General features: G+C 42.4%; 1 protein-coding gene and 1 long non-coding RNA gene across 3 annotated transcripts in view; one reads left to right on the top strand and one right to left on the bottom strand.

Moving 5' to 3' along the window:
- LOC134355557 (alpha-1,3-mannosyl-glycoprotein 4-beta-N-acetylglucosaminyltransferase C-like) overlaps positions 1–25,109 on the bottom strand; it is a 144,980-nt gene that overhangs the window by 76,603 nt on the left and 43,268 nt on the right. The gene's annotated exons all lie outside the window — the stretch shown is intronic.
- Positions 5–25,020, top strand: LOC134355558 (uncharacterized). Its single transcript, XR_010020123.1, has 3 exons — positions 5–309; positions 9,614–9,770; positions 24,989–25,020. It is a non-coding gene; the product is annotated as an uncharacterized LOC134355558 (long non-coding RNA).

Raw genomic sequence — 25,109 nt, 5'->3', positions numbered from 1 at the left:
GAAACGGCGGTACGCGTTGCCTCTCCAGAAGGGTTTGTGTCCTTATCTACACTATCCTTTGCTGCAAGGCAAAGCCATCACTCGACACGCGAAGCTCGTTTATGAGTGTTAAAAGGCTGCTTTATTTCTCTAATGCGGGACAACTACTTACTTAAAGCGTTGGTTTGCTGTTTATCGCCCAGGCAGAGCAGGCGGCGAAGACTGGCGAGCAGTGGTAGAAGCGACGGAGCAGGAAGTACAATCGTAGCGGCTACTAAACGGGCGGCCGCGCTAAAATCCACTGGCTCTCTCGGATATTAATTTAGACCAGTTGAGTTCCCTGTTACACTCGTTTATTCCCAGTCTGTAGGAAAATGCACTTTTAAAAACATGCTGGCGGAATTGGGTCGGATTTTGCAATCCTCATTCACTGGGTCGGATCAGGGCAGCCCGGATCCTGTTACCCCGAAATGTTCAGGACTTGGGTAAAGCAACTACGTGTCCAGTCACACCCTATCTTTCCCCCACCCCACATAGCTTTAGATCCTGCCTTCTTGTATTAATCAATAGATTTTTTAATGTTTCAAACTTTTTAAAAATATTGACGTTAAGAGTTAAACATGCGACACACACACACACACGGAACTCAGCAGGCCAGGTAGCATCTATGGAAAACCGTAAACAGTAGATGATTCGGGCCGCGACCCTTCTTCAGGCCACATCCGACAAGACCAGTGAGTAAAGGGGAAGTGGCGGATATATTAACGGTTCCAGAATGCTTATACATTTGTAAAAAGGTACCACATTTCAATATTAAAGCTGATGGTGCAGGATGAAGCATTAAAAACTGGCTAGCTATCAAAGTACAGAGAGCAGACTAAAAGAAAGGGAGGGAATAAAGGAAGAAGGGTGAAATCACAAGGAGTCTTCACTTTCTTAGAAGGTTGAGGAGGTTCAGCATGTGGCCAAACACACTAACAAACATACAGAAGTACTGTTAAAAGTATCCTGATGGCTCCATCATGGTCCGGTTCAAATATTTTTACCAGTAGAAACATAAGTGGAGTAGTGAACCCAGCCCAATACATCACGTGCAAATTCTTCCCCACCACCAAAAGTACCTACATAAGGTGTTATGTCTAGAAGGCAACATCAAGACAACTTTATTGTCATTTAACTATAGACAGTGCCTATGAAAAGTATTCATCCCCCTCCCACCACTGAATTACGTGGATTTAATTTGGCTTTTTTTTGACACTAACAGAAAACTCTTCCATGTCAAAGTGAAGACAGATCTCCACAAAGTGATGTAAATTAATTACAAATATAAAACACAAAATAATTGATTGCATAAGTATTCACATCAAATCATGACTGGTGCAGCCAATGGGTTTTAGAAGTTGCAAATTAGTTAAATGTTGATCACCTGTGTGCAGTCAAGGTGTTTCAATTGATTGTAGTAAAAACACACCTGTATCTGACAGGTCCAGCTACTGAGTAGTGAGTTGGCTTGACTGGAAGCTGGCTGTGTTTTGCTTGATGCGTGAATGTGGTTTGGAACCTGTTGAGGGAAAGAGAGTGGGGAAGGAACAGAAATTGCTGGGAGGGGGTCGTGTGGGTCTGGTAATGGCGGACAAGATAAGAGGTGGGGTTGAGGGAAAGAAAGTGGAGAAGGAGAGGGATAGAGACTTGGGACCAGAGGTAGGCAGCTGGGGAGAGGTGGATTATTGTGAAGGGAGAAATAAAGGGAATGAGGAGGTAGTGAGGGGTCGGATGAATAAAAACCAAGACAAAGGGAATAAAAGAATAAGAAATGATAGTGGAGAAAGCACTGGAAGTGAGGAAGATGAACAAGCTCAGAGAGGAGGTGTTATCATAATTAGGTTTAATGAGAAGGTTCAGGGACATATGAAGAAAATTAACCCGTTTGTGCTAACAACAACTCTGACAAATAAGGTAGGGGAAATAGTATTTGCAAAAGTCCTTAATGATGGCAACTTATTGGTAAGATGTGTGAATGAGGAACAACTTGAGAAAGCACTCAAGCTAAAAGAGATAGGAAAATGCAAGGTGGAATACACTGGGAAGGTGGGAGCACAAAACAGTGGTTGTAAAGGAGTGATCACAGGGATACCAATGAGTATTAATATGGAGGAGATAAAGAGAAATATCAAAGGAGGGAAAGTAATGAATGTTCAAAGACTGAAAACAACAAAGGAGGGAGTGAAAAAGGAAAGTGAATCAGTATTGATTGAATTTGAAGAAGAAAGAGTGCCAAGGAAGGTGTTCCTGGGTTTCATGAGTTACCCAGTAAGGGTGTATGTGCCAAAGCCACTGAGGTGCTATAATTGTCAAAGGTTTGGACACGTGGCTAAAAACTGTAAAAGGCAGAGGAGATGTGCTAGATGTGAGGGTGATCATGAATATGGAAAGTGCGGAACAGGAGTTCAACCAAAATGCTGCAATTGTGGAGGAGCTCATACTGTGGCATATAGTGGGTGTGAGGTTGTGAGATGGGAGACTAAAATTCAAGAAATAAGAGTGAAAAGAAAGATCACTTATGCAGAAGCTGTAAGGATGTCAAGAGAACAGAATAATGCTCCTAATGAACAGGGAGCAATAGGGATACGAGAGATGCAACAAAGAACAAATGACAGGATTTATGTAGACAAAAAGGCTCTAGTAACATTCATTGCAGGAGTGATTAATAGTACGGCTGAGGTAAAGTCAAAAAGTGACAAAATTCAGCTGGTGGTAAAAGCAGCAGTAAACCATTCAGGGTTAGTAGGACTGACATGGGAGGAAGTGAGGGAGAACCTCAGTAATCAGTCAAGCCAGGAAGTGTCATGTGTTGGTTAATACTAATTATGGTGATTCTTTTACAATGGAATGCAAGGAGCTTACTGGCCAATAGCCAGGAATTCAAGCACTTTATTAAAGAAATGGTTGTAAAACCGGATGTAGTGTGTATTCAGGAAACTTGGTTGAAACCAACTTTAGACTTTGTGGTATATGGGTATACAATGATAAGGAAAGATAGAAATCTAGGGGGAGGAGGGGGTTGTGCTGTGTTAATCAAGCAGGGTATACCATATAGGGTACTGGAAAAAGGAGATGATCAGGAATACATAGTGGTGGAAGTGTGGGAGAGAGGGGAGGGAGTGGTTATAATTAACTACTATCAATCCATGTAAAAGGTTGGATTTGGACAGCCTATTAAAGATACAAGGACAAAACAGACATAAAGTATTGTGGTGTGCAGATTTCAATGCTCATAGCACAATATGGGGGGGGGGATCAGATTACAGATCCAAATGGAAAGGTCATTGAAGATTTGATGGAAGAAAGGGATTTGATGTGTATGAATGATGGTAGCGGCACAAGGATAGATATAACAACAGGAACTGAGTCAGTGTTAGATATTACGTTAGTGTCTAATACCTTGGCTGGCATTAGTAACTGGGGAGTTTGGACTGCTTCAACAGTAGGCAGTGATCACTACCCAGTTTTGTGTTCAGTGGGTGAAAGAGTTGAAGTAAGATCAGGTGACGGAACCCCAAAGTGGGTGTTTGAAAAAGCTGATTGGGGTAAGTTACAGAAGTTGAGTGAAGAAGGGTTGACAAAGATTGATATTTCTGGAAATGTAGATGAATTAAACAGGTGACTTCAGCAATTATCATGGCAGCAGAAGGATCTAAATCTAGGAGTAAAAATAGGATGAATAGAAAACTGGTACCATGGTGGACAGAGGAATGTTGTCAGGCTGTAAAAAACAGAAATAGAGCATTCAGGCTAGTTAAAAGAACCCATAATATGCAACATTTGGTTCAATATAAGAAAGCACAGGCAGTAGTGAGAAGAACTATACGTCAAGCTAAAAGGGCAAGTTGGAGGAGTTTTTGCGACAAGGTAGGAAGAACAACACCTGAGGGAGAGATATGGGGAATGATTAAGAGGATGGGAGGAGATGGAAGGGAATGGGAATATCCAGTAATGATATCTGAGGAGGAAACTGCAGTCTCCAGTAGGGATAAGGCCGAGGTCATGGCCAAGTCATTTGTACTGATACACAGTTCAGAAAATTTGTCTGAAGAAGGGAGAAGAAGAAGGGAAAGAATAATGAGCCAACACCCAGGTGTGTTAAGCAGGAGGGAAGGAACAGATGATATAATTGATGATCCATTTACATTAGCAGAAATGATGAGAGCAATAAAGAGATTGAGACCAACCTCCCCAGGGAAAGATCTGATATGCTCTGTGATGCTAAAAAAATCTAGGAGAAGGAGCGCTCTTGAAGTCGCTGCATTTTTATAACAGAGTGTGGGAGGAGGGAAGACTACCAAGTGCATGGAAAGAAGCAGTAGTAATTCCAATAAGGAAGCCTGGCAAGGATCTGTCAAAACCCACTAGCTACAGACCAATTGCATTAACATCAAGTATATGTAAGATAATGGAAAGGATGATAACAGAAAGGTTATCATATGAGCTTGAGAAAAGGGGAATGCTGGCAAGTTATCAGAGTGGTTTTAGAAAGGGAAGGAATTCCATGGACTCAGTGATTATGTTAGAGACTGAAATAAGGAAGGCCCAGGCAATTAGAGAGTCAGTAGTGGCAGTGTTCTTTGACATTGAAAAAGCCTATGATATGATGTGGAAGGAAGGATTATTAATTAAACTGCACAAGATGGAGGTTGGTGGGAGAGTTTTTAATTGGATTAAAGATTTTTTGCTTGGTAGAAAAATTCAAGTTCGGATTGGATCAGAATTATCAAAACAGTACATAGTGGAAAATGGCACACCTCAAGGTAGTGTGATTAGCCTGTTACTTTTCATCATTATGATCAATGATGTCTTCACAAAGGTACCAGTGGATATAGGTAGGTCACTGTTCTCGGATGATGGGGCCTTGTGGAAAAGAGGCAGGAACATGGACTATCTAATCAGGAAACTACAAGAAGCAATTGATGAAGTGGTGGAGTGGGGTTATGATTGGGGATGTAGATTTTCAGTAGACAAAACTCAAACTGTATTTTTTTACCAGGAAAAGGGTTGAGGTAGGGAAGAAGTTAAGGATGTATGGGGTTGAATTAGAAAGGGTTGCATCATTTAAATTTCTGGGAGTTATATTTGATTCACGATTAACATGGGCAGACCATATCAGGAAAGCTGAGGAGAAATGTAAAAAAGTAATAAATGTGATGAGATGTTTGACTGGTAGGGAATGGGGAGCAAGTTGTTCAGCTTTGAAGAGAATGTATGTGGCTTTAGTAAGATCTGTATTGGATTATGGAAATATAGTATATGGATCAGCAGCTAGGTCTCTTGTAAAGAAACTGGATGTGATTCAGGCTCAGGCCTTGAGAGTGTGCAGTGGGGCTTTTAAAACGTCACCAGTGTCAGCCCTACAGGTAGAAATGGGAATAATGCCTTTGGAACTAAGAAGGATGCAACTGATGGCAAACTACTGGGCTAACTTGCAGGGGCACAATGATTCTCACCCTACTAAAGGAGTGTTGCAGGAGTGCTGGGAAAATGGGAGGTTTCAGAGGGATACCTTTAGTCGGGTAGGGAATGATATCGCGAAAGAATGTGGAGTATTTGATCTGAGGATAAGTCCTTCAGTAGTTTATCCGGTTGTAGCTCCATGGAAGCTTGTATGGCCTGACATAGACTGGCATTTGTTAGAGGTAAAAAGGAAAGAAAGATATAAAACAGATTTGGTAAATGTATTTAACTGTCATGTGATGGAAAAGTATAGTGATTATACTCACATTTATACGGATGGTGCGAAGGAACCTGAAACAGGAGTGACAGGGTTTGGGGTGGCAATACCAGCAAAAGAAATTGGAATCAGCAGAAGAACATCTAATAAGTTAGGGGTATTTACAGTGGAGATCCTGGCAGTGTTGGTTGCATTACAATGGGTGCAGAAAGCCAGACAAGCCAAAGCATTGTTATGTTCAGATTCATCCTCAGTTCTAGCAAGTTTAAGGTCTTTTCACACAAACAGTTGGCAAGATGTACTTTATGAAGTCCTTCAGTTAGTTACAAGAATTGCAAATCAGGGAGGTCAGGTAAAATTTCTATGGGTTCCAGCACATGTAGGGGTGAAGGGGAATGAGAGGGTGGATGAGTTGGCAAAGAGGGCGTTAAAGAAAGAAAATGTGGAAATGCACATTAGTATCAGTAAAGCAGAGGTTAAGTGTGTAATCTGGGAAAAAGTCAACCGAATGTGGCAAGAAAGATGGGACAGGGAGGGGAAAGGGAGGCATTTATATCAAATACAAAAGAGTGTTGCAGGTACTAGGGTAGGTAATGGAAACAGAAGAGAGGAAATTGTGTGGACTAGGTTAAGGCTGGGGCATTGTGCATTAAACAAAGCATTGAAAATGATAGGGAAACACCAGACAGGATTGTGTGAGGAATGTCAGGAAGAGGAGTCAGTAGAACATGTAGTTCTGAGTTGCAGGAAGTATGGGATACAGAGAGAGATGATGAGAAATAAATTAAGGGAGTTGGGGATGCAGGAATTCACATTAAAAGGGTTGCTGGGCATGGGTGAGAGAGCACAAGTCCAGGTATTTTTAGCGTTTTTAAGGGGTACAGGGATTTTTATAGAATATGACGAATAAACAGGAATAGGATACTAGGATGGTCAAAGATGGGAGGGTGAAGTATAGGTTTGTGTGTGTGTGTGTGTGTGTGTGTGTGTGTGTGTGTGTGTGTGTGTGTGTGTGTGTGAGAGTGAGACTGGGACTGGGTGAAGGGATTTAGAATGTATGTCTAGTGCACATTCTGGAGCAGAGGATGGTGGTAATGCACCATTAAGCTGGATGCCAACTGCCGTAAAACAAGATACAGAGAGAGGTCCAGCTACTGGTGAGTCAGTATCCTGGCAAATGCTACATCACGAAGACGAAAGGTTATTAAGAAGCCCAAGTCAGGAGATGGATGCAAGAAAATTTCCAAGTCACTGCATATCCCTTGGAGTACAGTTAAGTCAATCATCAACAAATGGAAAGAAACGACACAGCTGTAAATCTGCCTAGAGCAGGTCGTCCTCAAAAACTGAGTGACTGTGCAAGAAGGGGATCTAGTGAGGGAGGCCAGAAGAGACCCATGACTGCTCTGGAGAAGTTACAAGCATCAGTTGCTGAGATGGGAGAGACTGCACATACAACAACTGCTCCTGGGTGCTTCACCAGTCACAGCTTTATGGGAGAGTGGCAAAGCGAAAGCCATTGTTGAAAAAAATTAACAGGAAATCTTGGCTAGAGTTTGCCAGAAGGCATGTGGGAGACTGAAGTTGCCTGGAAGAAGGGTCTATGGTCTGATGAAACCAAAGTTGAGTGTTTTTGGCCATCAGACTAACCACTATGTTTGGTGTAAACCAAAATGCCACACATAATCAAGAACATGCCATCTCTACCGTGAAGCATGGTGGGATTGCATCAGGCTGTGGAGATGCTTCAATACAGCAGGCCCTGGAAGGTTTGTGAAGATAGAGGGTAAAATGAATGCTGCAAAATACTGGGAAATCCTGGAGAAAAACCTGATGCAGTCTGCAAGAGAAGTTTTGTTTACCATCAAGACAATGACCCAAATCATAAAGCCAAAGCTACACAGGAATGGCTTAAACAACAAAGTTAATGTCCTGGAGTAGCCATGTCAGAGTCCAGACCTCAATCCGATTGAGAATTTGTGCCTGGATTTGTCAAGGGCTGTTCACTCACAATCTCTGTGCAATCTGACAGAGCTTGAGCAGTTGTGTAAAGAAGAATGGGAGAAAATTGCAGGTTCCAGATGTGCAAAGCTGATAAAGACCAATCCACACAGACTATAATTGCTGCCAAAGGTGCATCTACTAAATACTGACTTGCAAGGGGTAAGTACTTATGAAATCAATTATTTGGTGTTTTTCAGTTTGACACGAGCCTTTTTTTCTGTTGATCAGTGTAAAAACAACAAATTAAATGCATTGTGATTCAATGTTGTAAAACAATAAAACATGAAAACTTCCAAGGGGGTGAATACTTATAGGTACTGTATATGCGTATAACATATATACCGTATATAGAAATCAGATGACGTTTCTTCAAACCTGGAATAAAATGGATAACACATGATAACTTATGAAGTTAAGGATAAAATCTACATATGAACCACACAAATAACAAATTACAATGCATTAATATTAAATATTGTAAGATACGGAACAGTTAACTAGTGGCACTTTCAATACAATGAGGCTGGGAGTTCAGAAGCTTCATGGGCTCGTGGAAGAAACTCTTCTTCATACTGACTGTTCTTGTTTTTGTCTCGTGCCTGATGGTAGAAGGTCAAAGAGGATGCTGGATGGATGGGTGGGCTCCTTAATAATACAAAGGGCTCTGCGTATGCAAAGCTCTCCATTTTCTTGCAGTTACCATCAGTCAGAAAGAACAGAAATCTGAAATACCACATAATCAGGTTTGAGAACAGCGATATCTTTTCAAGCAATTGGTTCTTGAACCAATTTGCACAAGCCGAATTACTACCTCAGTATAGCAATGCTATTGCCACTTTTTTTGATCTTATTGTGTTTTCTTGTATAGTTTTGTGTAATTTCTGTACAATTCATGTTTTTTTTGTGACCGTTGTGTTTCTAATACTAAGTGCCTGTGATGCTGTTGCAGATAAGTTTTTTTTGTTGTACCTAGGAGAACATGTAATTGTGCGCATGATAACAAACTCAATTTTGACTTTGAACCCTTGAAATCTTGACCTCCTAATCTCTGCCTCTTGTACTTTATTTGTTTAGCTACATTGTACTTTCTTGGGAAATGCAACATCACATTCTGCATTCAGTTTTAATCGCCTCAGTTTAATTATGTATGGCATGATCTCTCGATGTCATACAAAACAAAAATACTTCACTGTATCTTGGGACGTGTGGCAAAAATAAACTAACGCCAATACAAAATAATCCCATTTCTGGTTGGCAACATATAATGAGAGGTGTGCCACAGCAATGGGTGCTGGGACCTCAACTTTGTACACTATTATGTATATAAATGTGGATGATGGCATCAAAGCCATGGTTGTTACTTTGCTTTTTAAGCAAGGAAAGTATGTTATGAAGAGGACAGAAGAAAGCTGGAAAGGAAGTGAGATAGGTTAAGTATGTCAGCAAAAATCTGACAAAAGGAGTCTTGCATGTGTGCATTACGATTGCACAAAACATACAAAATAGTATATTATCAAAATAGCATTATATCTAAAGAATTTGAGAGCTCTAAGGGTCTGGGCATTCCAGTTAATTTACAAAAGGCTGGCTTATAAATAAAGCATATGATTAGGAAAGGTAAAATCATGTTTATTGCAAAGGGAATTATGATTTACTGCTAGGGAGGTCATGCTTCAGTTATATAGAGCACTGAATTGAACACAGCACTCTGAATCTTTAAAATGTTCATTCATGGAAATTCTGAATTTGTTTTCAATAGTTCTAAACTTATGAGACAGATCCAACCGCTTGCTATGATGAAATTATACTTGCTGCCTTAGAATTGTACTTGGAAATTGAATCAGCATTTTTTCTATCAGATGACCTGAATAATAGTTAATTGTATATTGTTCCACATTTTATTTTCAGATGACAAGTGAAGTTCTGGAAAAAAATCCTACAGAAATTTGCACATTCAAACTTGCAGTGAGGCGTTAACTGCTACATCTGTGAAACCTGCCCAGTCTGTCTACTACTGGTTCAACTGCTTTGGAGAGGCACTCTGACTCTCAATCTCCAAAACATAGTAAGCATAAAGCGAAAATTTGATTCGTGTAGCTAAGGCAAAATGATGTTCAGAAAGAAATCTAGATTTTAAAGAGAAAAATATGCTTTAGAAGTAATAATTATAATTCCGCTTAAAATCTCCAACACTAAGCACTGAAGGAATATGGCTCGTGTCACAGGTCCAGAGATTAGTACAAATGACATCACAGTTCACAAAATTACTTGTACTTGGGAGGAAGAGCAGAAGGATCAATTAATACAATGCCTAATCCTAGCTCTGGTGGGAGTGTTGTTTGCTTTTCAACACAGTAGCATACTGGTTAGCACAATGTTTAACAGTACAGGCGACCTGGGTTCAAATCCCACCACAGCCTGTAAGGAGTTTGTGTGTTCTCCTCGTGACCGTGTAGGGTTCCTCCGGGTGAATCAGAATCAGGTTTATTATCACGGGCATATATCATGAAGTTTGTTAACTTAGCAGCAGCAGTTCAATGCAATACATAATAGAGAAGAAAATAATAATAAATAAATGAATTACAGTGTATGTATATTGAATAGATTAAAAATGTATAAAAACAGAAATACTATATATTTAAAAAGTGAGGTAGTGTTCAAGGGTTCAATGACCATTTAGAAATCTGATGGCAGAGGGGAAGAAGCTCTTCCTGAATCGCTGAGTGTGTGCCTTCTGTACCTCTTACCTGATGTTAGCAGTGAGAAAAGAGCATACCCTAGGTGCTGGAGGTCCTTAATAATGGACGCTGCCTTTCTGAGACACTGCTCCTTGAAGATGTCCTGGGTACTTTGTAGTCTAGTACCCAAGATGGAGCTGACTGGATTTACAACCTTCTGCAGCTTCTTTCAGTCCTGTGTAGTAGCAACCCCCCCCCCCGCCCCCCACCACACAGTGATGTAGCCTGTCAGAATGCTCTCCACGGTACATCTATAGAAGGTTTTGAGTGTACTTGTTGACATAACAAATCTCTTCAAACACCTAATGAAGTATAGCTGCTGCCTTCTTTATAACTACATCGATATGTTGGGACCAGGTTAGATCCTCAGAGATTTTGACACCCAGGAACTTGAAACTTCTCACTCTCTCCACTTCTGATCCCCCTGAGAATTGGTATTTGTTCCTTCATCTTGCCCTTCCTGAAGTCCGCAATCAGCTCTTTTTGTTTTACTGACATTGAGTGCCAGGTTGTTGCTGCAACACCATTCCACTAGTTGGCATATCTCGCTCCTGTATGCCCTCTCGTCACCAACTGAGATTCTACCAACAATGGTTGTATCGTCAGCAAATTTATGGATGGTATTTGAGCTATGCCTGGCCACACAGTCATGTGTATAGAGAGAGTAGAGCAGTGGGCTAAGCACACACCCCTGAGCATCAGTGTTGATCGTCAATGAGGAGGATATGCTATCACCAATCCGCACAGATTGTGGTCTTCCAGTTAGGAAGTCAAGGATCCAATTGCAGAGGGAGGTATAGAGGCCCAGGTTCTGTAACTTTTCAATCAGGATGGTGGGAATGATGGTGTAAAATGCTGAGCTATAGTCGATGAACAGCATCCTGACATAGGTGTTTGTGTTGTCCAGGTGGTCTAAAGCTCTGTGAAGACCCATTGAGATTGTGTCTGCTGTTGACCTATTGTGATGATTGGCAAATTGTAATGGCTTCAGGTTCTTGCTGAGGCAGGAGTTCAGTCTGATCATGACCAACCTCTCAAAGCATTTCACCACTGTAGATATGAGTGCTACTGGACAATAGTCATTAAGGCAGCTGACATTATTCTTCTTAAGCACTGGTATGGTGTCAGTACCAGGGTGCTCAGAGCCTGTGCCCCTCAGCTATGTGGAGTACTTTGCCATGTATTCAACCTGAGCCTGAGGCTCTGGAGGGTTCCTGTACTGTGGAAGACGTCCTGCCTCGTCCCTGTGCCGAAGACGCCGCGCCCCAGCAGCCTCAATGACTACAGACCGGTGGCATTGACCTCCCACATCATGAAGACCCTGGAGAGACTTGTTCTGGAACTGCTCCGGCCTATGGTCAGGCCACACTTAGATCCCCTCCAGATCGCCTACCAGCCCTGACTAGGAGTTGAGGATGCCATCGTTTACCTGCTGAACCGTGTCTATGCCCACCTGGACAAGCCAGCGAGCACTGTGAGGGTGATGTTTTTTGACTTCTCCAGTGCGTTCAACACCATCCGCCCTGCTCTGCTGGGGGAGAAGCTGACAGTGATGCAGGTGGATGCTTTCCTGGTGTCATGGATTCTTAAATTACCTGACTGGCAGACCACAGTACGTGTGCTTGCAACACTGTGTGTCCGACAGAGTGATCAGCAGCACTGGGGCTCCACAGGGGACTGTCTTGTCTCCCTTTCTCTTCATCATTTACACCTCAGACTTCAACTACTGCACAGAGTCTTGTCATCTTCAGAAGTTTTCTGATGACTCTGCCATAGTTGGATGCATCAGCAAGGGAGATGAGGCTGAGTACAGGGCTACGGTAGGAAACTTTGTCACATGGTGTGAGCAGAATTATCTGCAGCTTAATGTGAAAAAGACTAAGGAGCTGGTGGTAGACCTGAGGAGGGCTAAGGCACCGGTGACCCCTGTTTCCATCCAGGGGGTCAGTGTGGACTTGGTGGAGGATTACAAATACCTGGGGATACGAATTGACAATAAACTGGACTAGTCTAAGAACACTGAGGCTGTCTACAAGAAGGGTCAGAGCCGTCTCTATTTCCTGAGAAAACTGGGGTCCTTTAACATCTGTTGGACGATGCTGAGGATGTTCTACGAGTCTGGTGGCCAGTGCTATCATGTTTGCTGTTGTGTGCTGGGGCAGCAGGCTGAGGGTAGCAGACACCAACAGAATCAACAACCTCATTCTTAAGGCCAGTGATGTTGTGGGGATGGAACTGGACTCTCTGACAGTGGTGTCTGAAAAGAGGATGCTATCTAAGTTGCATGCCATCTTGGTCAATGTCTCCCATCCACTACATAATGTACTGGGTGGGCACAGGAGTACATTCAGCCAGAGACTCATTCCTCCGAGATGCAGCACAGAGCGTCATAGGAAGTCATTCCTGTCTGTGGCCATCAAATTTTACAACTCCTCCTTTGGAGGATCAGACACCCTGAGCCGATAGGCTGGTCCTGGACTTATTTCATAATTTCCTGGCATAATTTACATATTACTGTTTAACTATTTATGGTTCTATTACTATTTATTATTTATGGTGCAACTGTAACGAAAACCAATTTCCCCTGGGATCAATAAAGTATGACTATGACTAATTGTTGCCTTTTTGAAGCAAGTGGGAACTTCTGCCTGTATCAGTGAGAGATTCAAATGTCCTTGAATACTCCCTCCAGTTGGTTGTCACAGGTTTTCAGAGCCTTCCCAGGTACTCCATCGGGACCTTCCGCCTTGCGAGGGTTCACTCTATTTAAAGACAGCCTAACATCGGCCTCTGAGATAGAGATCACAGGGTCATCAGGTGCATCAGGAATCTTCACAGCTGTAGTTATATTCTCCCTTTCAAAGTGGGTACAGAAGGAGTTGACTTCATCTGGTAGTGTCGAAATTGTCTCTTCACCCTTGAAATAGCCCTCTGCAAATCATACCTGGTTTTCTGGTAAAGGCCTGGGTCACCAGACTTGAATGCCACAGATCTAGCCTTCAGCAAACGATGTACCTCCTGGTTCATCCATGGCTTTTGGTTTGGGAATGTACAGTAAGTCTTTGCAGGCACACACTCATCCACACAGGTTTTAGTGAAGTCAGTAACAACTGCAGCATACTCATCCAGGTTTGAAGATGAATCCCTGAATACAGTCCAATCCACCGATTCAAAACAGTCCTGTAGACGCTCCTGTGCTTCCCTTGTCCAAACCTTCTAGGTTCTCACTGCTGGTGCTGCAGGCTTCAGTCTCTGCCTATACTCAGGGAGTAGAAGTACAGCCAGGTGATCAGACTTCCTGAAGTGAGGGCATGGAATAGCACAATAGGCTTTCTTGAAAGTGGTGTAGCAATTATCCTGTGTGTTGTTTCCTCTAGTACTGCAAGTGATCTGTTGATGGTAATTGTTGTAAGTTTTTTTTTTCAGACTGGCCTGGTTAAAATCCCCTAAAATGATGAAGGCATTAAGGTGCTCTGATTTCCTCCCACAGTCCAAAGATGTTCCAGTTCGTAGGTTAATTAGTCATTGTAAATTGTCCCATGATTAGGCTAGGATTAAGTTGGGGGATTGCTGTGCACTGTAGTTCAAAGGGCAAAACAGCCTATTCAATCAATCGATCAATCAATAAATAGTAAAGCAATCGATAAATAAGTAAATAAACAAAGTAACTAACAAATGAACACATAAATGAGTGACCACAATGGAGTTAACAGTTCACACTGGCATATCCACCCTCCCAACCCCATCATTAAAGTCCTGAGCTCACCAATAGTTGTCAACATCAATTTCCCACCATTAATTAGTCTTGAGCTTGTTAAGTAAAAATAATCCCACAATGCTGCAGGTTCAGAAGTCCCAGGACTTAGTCACAGTGCTGATGAAAGAATAGTGGTATATTTCCAAGTCTAAACAGTGTACCACGATAGGTGTTGGTGTGCCTAATCATGCTGTTCTTCTTTGTGGTGGTAGAAGTTGGGGATTGGGAGGGTGCTGTTGGAATAGTCTAGACAAGGAAGTATAGTGCAGTATGCCATCAACACAAATGATTCTGCAGGTGCTGGAAATAAATAGTTACGCACACAAAATGCTGGAGGAACTCAGCAGATCAGGCAGCATCTATGGAAAGGAATAAAGAGTCAATGTTTCAGACCAAGACCCTTCCAGTCCTGATAAAAGGTCTTAGCAGAAAACATCAACTCTTTATTCTTTTCAATAGATGCCGCCTGGCCTGCTGAGCTCCTCCAGCATTTTGTGTGTGTTACAGTGTAGAATGTAAATGGTGCCAAGTTGCACCAATGGATATTTGGGGAGTGGATGCAGTACAAAATAAGCTAATGATGGAGAATGTGGCAACCTTCTTGAATTATATTAAGATACACTCATCCAGGCAAGTGAAGGACACTTCTTTATACTCCTTATGTGGCTGATCTATGCTGGAAATTCTTTGAACACAATTATAAGTCACTCAATAGAATATTCAGCCTCTGATAAGACCATATAGTAACAGTATTTATGTACTTGATCTAATTGAGCTTTTGGTCACTGGTGATCTCCAGACTTTGGTGGGGGACTTGGTGATGTGATTGTCAAGGATTGTTCGGATGGGAAACAGGTTCTTCCCCCAGGCTGTGAGACGACTGAACTCCCTGCCACCCAGGTCTCATTCCCAGGCTGTGAGATTACTAAATCCCTGCCACCCAGGTCTCATTCCCAGGCTGTGAGATTACTAACTCCCTGCCACCCAGGTCTCATTCCCAGGCTGTGAGATTACTAACTCCCTGCCACCCAGGTCTCATTCCCAGGCTGTGAGACTACTAAATCCCTGCCACCCAGGTCTCATCACTTATGAAGCACCAGTGGCATTACACATCAAAGTTGCTGGTGAACGCAGCAGGCCAGGCAGCATCTCTAGGAAGAGGTGCAGTCGATGTTTCAGGCTGAGACCCTTCGTCAGGACGAAGCGTCTCGGCCTGAAACGTCGACGGCACCTCTTCCTAGAGATGCTGCCTGGCCTGCTGCATTCACCAGCAACTTTGATGTGTGTTGCTTGAATTTCCAGCATCTGCTGAATTCCTGTTGTTTCTAGTGGCGTTATGCCGTTTACTTTTTAACTTGTATTGCAAATGCACCGTATTATTTGTTCATTTATTTGTGGTAATATTACTTTGTGTTGTGCGTGAGTTGTATGTACCTTGGTCCAGAGGAGTGTTGTTTCATTTGGTGGTATACATGCGCGTGGCTGAAATGACAATAAACTTGAACTTGGCTGATTCTGTCTCCATGTACTGACATTACTACATTGTGATCAATGTTTGTTGCAAATGTAAGACTGCACTTCCACCAAAGCTGGTCTGGTGGAATAGTGCCTTGTCAGGGTGTCCAATCACAAATGAGAGAAAATCTGCTGATGCTGGAAATCCAAACAACGCACGCAAAATGCTGGAGGAACTCAGCAGGCCAAGCAGCATCTATGGAAAAGAGTACAGTCTACATTTCGGGCTGAGACCCTTCAGCAGGACTGGAAAAAAGATGAAGAGTTGGAGCAAGAAGGTGAGGGGGAGAGGAGGAAGATGTACAAGGTGATAGGTGAAACCAGGAGAGTGGGGGTGGGGGAAGTAAAGAGCTGGGAAGGTGATTAGTGAAAGAGTTGGAGGGCTAGGAGCAGGGGGAATCAGATAGGAGAGGACCGAAGGCCATGGAAGAAAGAAAAGGGGGAGGAGCATCAGAGGGAGGTGCAGGGCAGGCAAGGAGACAAGGTGAGAGAGGAAAATGGGAAATGGTAAAGGGGGTGCATTACCTGAAGTTTGAGAAATCGATGTTCATGTCATCAGGTTGGAGGTTACCCAGACAGAATATAAGGTGTTGCTCTTCCAACCTGAATGTTGGCTCATCGCAACAGTAGAGGAAGCCATGGATTGACATATCAGAATGGGAATGAGAAGTGGAATTAATATGGATAGCCACAGATATCCCACTTTTTCTGGTGGATGGAGCATAGATGCTTGGCGAAGTGGTCTCCCAATCTATGTTGGGTCTCACCGATATACAGGAGGCCTCACCAGGAGCACTGGATTCAGTAGATGACCCTACCAGACTCACTGGTGAAGTGTCGCCTCACCCGGAAGGACTGTTTAGGGCCCTGAATGGTAGTGAGGGAGGAGGTGTAGGGGCAGGTGTAGCACTTGTTCCACTTGCAGGGATAAGTGCCAGGAGGGAGATCAGTGGGGCTAGGGAGGGACAAATGGACAGGGGAGTCACATAGGGAATGATCCCTGGGGAAAGCATAAAGTGGGGGGGGGCAGGCAGTGAGGCAGTGAGGGAGGGAAAGATTTGCCTGGTGGTGGGATCCTGTTGGAGATGGCAGAAATTTCAGAGTATTATGTGTTGGACACGAAGGCTTGTCAGCGTGTGTGTGTGTGTGTGCTATTTGTGAGATTTCGATCACTGATGTAAAGTAACATTTATTCATTGAAAAGCAGCTTCAAATTTGGCTGTCAGAAGTATTTGTCATCACAGAAAATAATTGTCAAGCCCTTGGTTCGCACTGTGCAAAGTTCATATCATTAATCACTCAGCTGCTGGAATAAAATAACAGCTTCCTGCATAACTCACAGCTCAGAATGTGTGTATATGAGTGTGTGGGTGTACAGTAGCTGGATTGGAGCAACTACTAACATCATACATCCAAAGGTATTCAGATCGGAATGCAGTAAATAAGTGATATTTCAACAGATGACAGTCAGTTTCTAGTGTTCTTTCTAGGGAATGAATAATCCATAATTCCCAGGGGCTGCATGCACCGTGTCTTCTGGCAGCTCCAGCTCCATAAGCACGCTGAACTATGCCAGTGGTGCTCTGAGTCTACGCTCTGCTTTCTAAATAGTTGTGTGTCAGATTGCATCATTTTGTTTGGAGGATTCTGCACAAGTTACCCAATGAGGAAAAACAGGTTCTTCTGCATGAACTTGAATGTACTTCCAATCAGTCTCTTTCTTGTCCTGACAAAACCTTACTACATTAGAGAAAAATGGACAGATTTGAGCAATTTTCTCCTCATTTCATCCTTGGTATGCAGGAGAAATTCCCAAGAGTTTCATCATAAGCTCAGTGTCAATTTTATCAACCCACCCAGAGTGGCAGGGGAGAAAGTTGGTGAAACAACAGTTTAGGATTGAGTAATTTGCCCTTATTTCTATTGTGTTACAAAACCAGACAGACAGGATCCTCACACACAGTTGAAAAAGCCTGTCACCACAGAAGCCACAACTTAATTGTAGACTGGAGGACACCTGTCTGATAATGAACCTACATGCCTCACATGGGTGAGAATGAAAGGTCGGTAACTTTTTAGCTCTTTTTGGAGGTTAGCTATTCTCCCCAAGTGTCAGAAGGAAGCAGTCACTCAAACCATATACTTGTCACAAATCCAAGCTTTCATTTAGCTCCCGGCTTCTGCTTCTCCATCTCTAGGTCTCTTATTTTCTAAAAGTTTTCTGGAATACCAAGTTGTTGCAATTGTGTGATTAATCCAGGTGGGTGTCATCCACAGAGAAATTGTGGCTGGTGTAGCAAGAAAATCAACAATGGGATTCTTCATCCAGTCAGGTTATACTCGCCGAACCCATGAGAGTGTAAATCATAAGCATGGAATAAAAATACAGAAATTTGAATCAAATATGCTGAGAAGGCAAAATAATATTCAGAAAAATAGCTGGAATTAAAGAGAAAATATATTTTTAAAGTAATTCTGTTTTAAATCATCAACACTAATTAAGTTTGGAGGGAATGAGACCTCATACATTAAATCTCAGGGTCAGAGACTGACAAGCCAGTCCAAAAAATTACTTGTACCTGAATGCATTAATTGGAAACTAAGGATAACTGCCAAAATTTTGCATCAGGTTGTCTTAGGTCACAGTTATTATCAGAATAGGATTTGGCATCAGGTAGCTTTTCCTAGGTTGGCTTGCCTCATTGATGTGTTTCAAACACCTAGCTAACTTGCCTTAAACTCTTTCGACTTCCACCTCTCTTAGATGTCAAGGGATTTCCAGAATAATAAGTGTGTTGATATTTTAATTGCTAAGCCAAGGTAATGAGGAATTTTTACTTAGAACGCCTTGTCCATGAAAACAGGACAAATGCACATTAACTCATTGCTGTCCAATGACTGAGTCTGTTCTCAGTCATAAGAAAAAAAAATGCAAGGTGCAAGCATTACCTTCCCAGAAATAACCTGCTCGTCAATGCCCACCTAGATCGCCACATTCTGGCATTGAATGACTTGTCCTATGATGAGCATGCAATGGCTCAGGGCCTATATTCATTAGAATTCAGAAGAATGAGAAATGACCTCATAGAAACCTATCGAATAATGAAAGGCCTTGATAGAATGGATGTGGAGAGGATGTTTCCTGTGGTGGGAGAGTCTAAGATCAGAGGACACAGCTTCAGAATAGAGGTGTGTCCTTTTAGAACAGAGATGGGGAGGAATTTCTTTAGCCAGAGAGTGGTGAACCTGTAAAATTCTTTGCCACAGACAGCTATGGAGTCCAAGTCTTTATGTAAATTTAAGTCGGAGGTTAGATTCTCGATTGGTCAGGGCATGAAGGGATTCGGGGAGAAGGAAGGAGATTGGGGCAGAGAGGAAAATTGGAAATGGCAGAGCAGACTCTGGGCCAAATGGCCTAATTCTGTCCTGTATCTGATGGTCTTATCACATTTACAGCCATGGTCCAAACATGAAGCAAAGAATCAAAATCAGATGTATTACTACTGACTTAAATGATGTGTTGTTTTGTAGCAGCAGTACTGTGCAAAGGCATACAATTACTACAGTGTGACACATCAGCATAGCTATCACAGTGCCAGCAGCCCAGGTTCAACTCTGCCACTATCTCTAAGGAGTTTGTACGTTGTCCCCAAAACTGCGTGTGTTTCCTCTGGGCACTCTGCCTCCTTCCCATCTTCCAAAGACGTACGGATTAGTCCGGGTTAGTACATTGTGGACATACTCAGTTGGTGCTGGCTTCATGGCAACACTAGCGGGCTGCCCCTGGCTCTGTCAGTTCTTGAAGCAAACAACACATTTCACTGTATGTTTTGATGATCATGTGACAAAGAAAGCGAATCTCTTAATGTTTAAATTACAGAAGTAAATAACACTGAAAAAACATAAAGAACAAGGTAGAGTTCATGGTTTAGAAATCTGACGGCGGAGAAAGAAGTGGTAACAGAGCTGAATTTTGAAGGTGAGTTGAGAATGACTCCTCTTGACACCAAGGCAGTGGCTTTCTAAATGAACTCTCTTAGAACTGAAGTCAATGGAAACCAATGGATAAACACACAGTCGGGGTCATACGTGTACAAAGGTTCATGGTTGTAATAGGAAGTCAATCTCTATCACCCAGAGCAATACGGCTGGAGTCCCCCTGGGCATTGTCCCCAGCCCAGCTATTTTTAGCTCACTTGCTTGACATCTCATCCGCACTCTAAATATACATTCTACCACATTGTACAATGGCTGCAGTGCATTTCATATTGCAGACACTCTGCAGGACTGCCCTGGCATTACTTCCTAATCTTGTAACCCCAAGTGCCAAGGGAGACGAGGATAGCTGATTCATCGCATGCAGGCATCCCTTCAAACTGCACACCATCCTGATTGAAAACAATATCGGCACTTGGTCTCAATTCTGGAACTATCTACCCAGCAGCACCAAAATACCAGAGCGGTTCAAGTAGATGGTTTATCAGCACAGTTCCAAGAACAGGTAGGAATTGTGAAAAACCCAGTCATGTAGAGATCCTATAAAGTGAATTGTAAAGATTAGAAACAATGGGAAAAGCAAAACAAATGCTACATTATTAAGATTTTAGTAATCTATCAAGTGATAGATCAAGTTTGTATAAAGAATATATTGTATGACTATACTCCTCCTTAAAATATATTGAAAGGTTGCTTTTGTTCAAGAACATTGAGAGTGGCTAGAAGACAATTAGGACAATGTAACACACAAATGACTTTATTCGTCTTTATAAATGAAATATAGCCTGTACTGAATAAACAGGAGCCCAAGATGTGATGTCAATATTAAAATATACAATCTTGTTTGTGAGATATCCCTTTTACCTTCAAAAGTCAGAGCATTTCACAATTTTTTCCTGCTTTTGAAGACATGATGTATACAGTTTTCTAGTTATATCCAGAGCAGCCCAGAGATCAGTAAATATTAATATTACTTTTCATCACATGCTGGGAACTGATAATTCAATGTTTTATCTCCATTGTGTCAGCTTCTTATTCATTGTCATAGGGAAAAAAGTAATTAAACTTAATGCCTTTTCTCAGCAGTATCCCTGTGAAATTGCTAGTCACTAGCTTCAAGAGCAGCATGGGGAAAAGCTGAGATATACAATAGTTAGATATGATATATTATGTTTTCTTCAGTATTCCTTTAGAACCTATACATTATAGAAGCCCATCATAAAGTCTAGATAAATCAGTTAATTTATGTCAACGTAGAGAAGGGCCGATGCAGCCACCTCTACATTGGTGAGACCCATCGTAAATTGGGGACTGCTTCATCGATCACTTCGCCAAAAGTGGAACTTCCTGGTGGCCAAACATTTTAATTCCAGTTCCCATTCCCATTCTGATATGTCAGTCCACGGCCTCCTCTTGTGCCATGATGAGGCCATCCGCGAGGTGGAGGAGCAACACCTCATATTCTATCTGGGTAGTCTCCAACGATGGCATGAATATCAATTTCTCCTGGTTTAAAAAAGAATCCCTCCCCCCCCCTCCCCTTTTCTTCTATTCCCTACTATGGCCTCTTAACTCTTCTCAGCTGCCTATCACCCACCCGCCCCAGGTCCCCTCTTCCTTCCCTTTCTCCCATGGTCCATTGTCCTCTCCTGTCAGATTTCACCCTCTTCTGCCCTTTATCTTTCCCACTCACCTGGCTTCACCTATCACCTGCCAGCTGTCCTCCTTCCCCTCCCCCACCTTTTTATTCTGGCATCTTCCCCCCCATCCTTTCCAGTCCCAAAAAAAGGTCTGGCCCCAAATGTTGACTGTTTATTCATTTCCATAGATGTTGCCTGACCTGCTGAGTTCCTCCAGTATTTTGTGAGTGTTAATTAATAATTCATTCAGAGAGGTACTGTAAGCAAAAATCTCTCAATAAAAGTATCTTTAATATTAAACTCGAGTGTTATTGCCTGCAAATAAACAGATCTTTCCATCACAATTGTGGGTGAGGGGACAAGAGGCTTTAACATTGCATCTAATTGGGGGAATTAGACAGGATCAATTGGATGAGCCGGTTTAAAATAAAAGGATTGGAAAGGCAGATGGGAGGCTTTTAAAAGTGATACCAGGTGTCCAGGGGCAGCAGGTTCCTGTTGGGATGGATGGTACGTTCAGGGAACCTTAGCTGGCATAAGATATTGAGGCCAAGGTCCAGATAAGGAAGGAAACAGATTGGGTTTAGGAGGATGGAGGTGAGTGAATCTCTTCATGTCTATGTAAGATTAAGAATATACTTGAGGGAAATTAGGAGGGAAGAGATAGGTCTGGCATGAGGTGGGTAGAGGAATGAGATAGTTCAGGCAGGTTAGGTTAGATTATGAGGACACGCAGTCCTCTTTTATTGTCATTCAGTAATGCATGCATTAAGAAATGATACAATGTTCCTCCAGTGTGATATCACAGAAACACAAGACAGACCAAGACTGAAAAACTGACAAAAACCACATAATTATAACATATAGTTACAACAGTGCAAGCAATACCGTAATTCGATAGAAGAACAGACCATGGGCACGGTTTAAAAAACAGTCTTAAAGTCTTTCAAAAGTCCCAACATCTCACGCAGATGGACGAAGGAAGAAAACTCTCCCTGTCATGAGCTTCCAGCGCGGCAAACTTGCTGATGCAGCATCCTGGAAGCACCCGACCTCAGTCCGACTCTCAGTCTATCCGAAAACTTCAAGCGTTCGACTAGCCCTCCGACACTGAGCACCACCTCAGTCCCAGCCGCCAGCAATAGGCAAAGCCGAGGATTTGGGGCCTTCCCCTCCGGAGATTCTCGATTGCACAGTAGCAGCGGCAGCGAACCGGGCATTTCAGAAGTTTCTCCAGATGTTCCTCCATGCTTCTCACGTCTGTCTCCAACAAATCAGAATTGTGCACGGCATCCTACTTACAAATACGATATCATTTCACCGGAGAGGCCGCGTGTGCTGTGTCGCGTTGCCATCTTCTCCTCCATCATTACCTACCCAAGAGATTCTATAGCTATATTAAGAGTAAGAGAATGGCCAGGGTGAGAAAATGCACCCTTAAATATTAGTCATCTATGTCTTGAGCCATCAGAGATGGATGGGATTTTTAACAAATATACAGTATCTCATGGATGCTTACTGAGAAGAAAGTCACGGTGCTCAAGAGGTAAGGAATACAAGTGGAGATGTTTTGGAGTACATTCATAATGCCAGGGAGGAGGTATTACAACCTTAAGGCCTCAGGGCATTAAAGTGAATAAATCCCCAGGGCCTGACTGACTGCGTCCTCAGACTCTGTGGGAGGCTAGAGAGGCTAGAGAAGCCCTTGCGGTAAGATTTTCTTCATGGTTAACCACTTGTGAAGCTCCTGAAGACTGGAAGGAAGCTAATGTTGTTCTATTGCTTAACAAAGGTAGCAAGAATAAGCCACGGAACTATAGTCTGATATCAGTAGTGGAGAAATTACCGGAAGGAATTCTGAGGGGCAGAATCGATCAGTATTTAAATAGACAGAGTCTGATTAGCAGGAATCAGCATGGTTTTGTTCATGGAAAGTCATGCATGATGAACCTTTTAGAGTTTTATGAAGAAGTAACCAAAACGGTAGATGACGATAGGGTAGTGGAAGTTGTCTATGTGGACTTTAGCAAGACCTTGGACGAGGTCCCGCATGGTAGTCTGGTCTGGAAGGATAGGTTCCATGGAATCCAGGGACAATTACCTAGGGGATTCAAAACTTCTTTAGCGGTAGGACGCAGAGGGTAGTGGTTGAAAATTGTTTCTCAGAATAGAAGCCAGTGACTAGTGGTGTGCCACAAAAGTTGGCATTGGGACTGTTATTCATTATTTATATAACTGATTTGGATGCAAATGCACAAGGCTTGATCAGTAAATTTGCAGGTGATCTGAAATTAGGAGGTGTTGTTGATTGTGAAGAAGATTATCATAGATTATCAAAGGGATCTTGGTCGGTTGAGGATTTGGACCAAGGAGTGGCAAATATATTTCAATACAAACAAGTGTGAGGTGATGAAGTTTAAAAAGACAAACCAGTGTAGGATTTATATTGTGAGTGGTAGAGTAGTAGGAAGTGTAATGGAACAGAGTGATTTAGGCATGTAAATGCATTGTTCATTGAATGCAGCATCATAGGTAGAGATGGTAGTGAAAAAGGCATATAACATGATGGCCTTGGACCTGGACCACAATCTGTGCGGATTGGTGATAACATATTCTCCTCGCTGACGATCAACACTGGTGCACCTCAGGGGTGTGTCCTTATCCCACTGCTCTACTCTCTATATACACATGACTATGTGGCTAGGCATTCAAATACCATCTATAAATTTGCTGATGATACAACCTTTGTTGGTAGAATCTCAGACGGTGACAAGAGAGCGTACAGGAGTGAGATGTGCCAAATAGTGGAGTGTAGCCGCAGCAACAACCTGGCACTCAATGTATTATTATGTTTTATTTTATTTATTGTTATTTTTTCTCTCTACTAGATTATATATTGCATTGAACTGCTGCTGCTAAGTTAACAAATTTCATATCACATGCTGATGATAATAAACCAGATTCTGATTCTGATATAACATGCTGGCTTTCATTAATCAGGGCCCTGAGTACAAGAGATAAGAAATTAAGTTGCAGATATACAAATTGTTTGTGAGGCTGCACTTGAAGTAATGTGCAGAGCTTTGGTCACCCTGTTATAAGAAAGATGTAGTTAAACTGGGCAGAATGCAGAAAACATTTCTGAGAATGTTACCGGGACTGGAGGGCCTGATTTACAGGGAGAGATTGGCCAGCCTAGGTTCTTATTCCTTGGCAAGTAGGAGAATGATAAGTGACCTGATAGATAAGTCTATAGTTATGAAAGGAATAGATAAGGTGGATGCTAACAGTCTTTTTCCCAGTGTAGGGGAGTCCAAAAGATAGATTTAGGGTTAGAGGGGAAAGATTTAAAAGGGACCCACTTCTACTCAAAGGGTGGTGAGTATATGGAGTGAACTATCAGAAGATGTGGTTAAGGCAGGTATGGGCTGAATGCAAGAAATTGAGACTAGCTGGGTGGGTGGTGTGCTTGTAATGGACTCCGTTTAAGTTTATTGTCAGTCAACTACACACATGTATACAGCTAAATGAAACATCAGATGGAACCTGAAGGTGGTGGCACATTCGATCCTAATAACTGCTACAGGGTCAACCAGAGGTGTTATTGGCTATTTAAATGTATTTTTTATTATCACAGGATACTGCTAGACATGAAGAAATTAAAGTACTGTGGGTCTACCCCATCAGCGAGTTGCTTGTTGGTGGAGAAAGCGAAGAAGCTGGACTTGCTGTACTCGTCAGAGAGGAGTCAGACGAGT

The sequence above is a fragment of the Mobula hypostoma genome, chromosome 13, assembly GCF_963921235.1.
Source record: "Mobula hypostoma chromosome 13, sMobHyp1.1, whole genome shotgun sequence".
Classification (NCBI taxonomy): domain Eukaryota; kingdom Metazoa; phylum Chordata; class Chondrichthyes; order Myliobatiformes; family Myliobatidae; genus Mobula; species Mobula hypostoma.
Note: the sequence above shows the minus strand (reverse complement) of the source record. Positions and strands in the feature narration are given on the sequence as shown.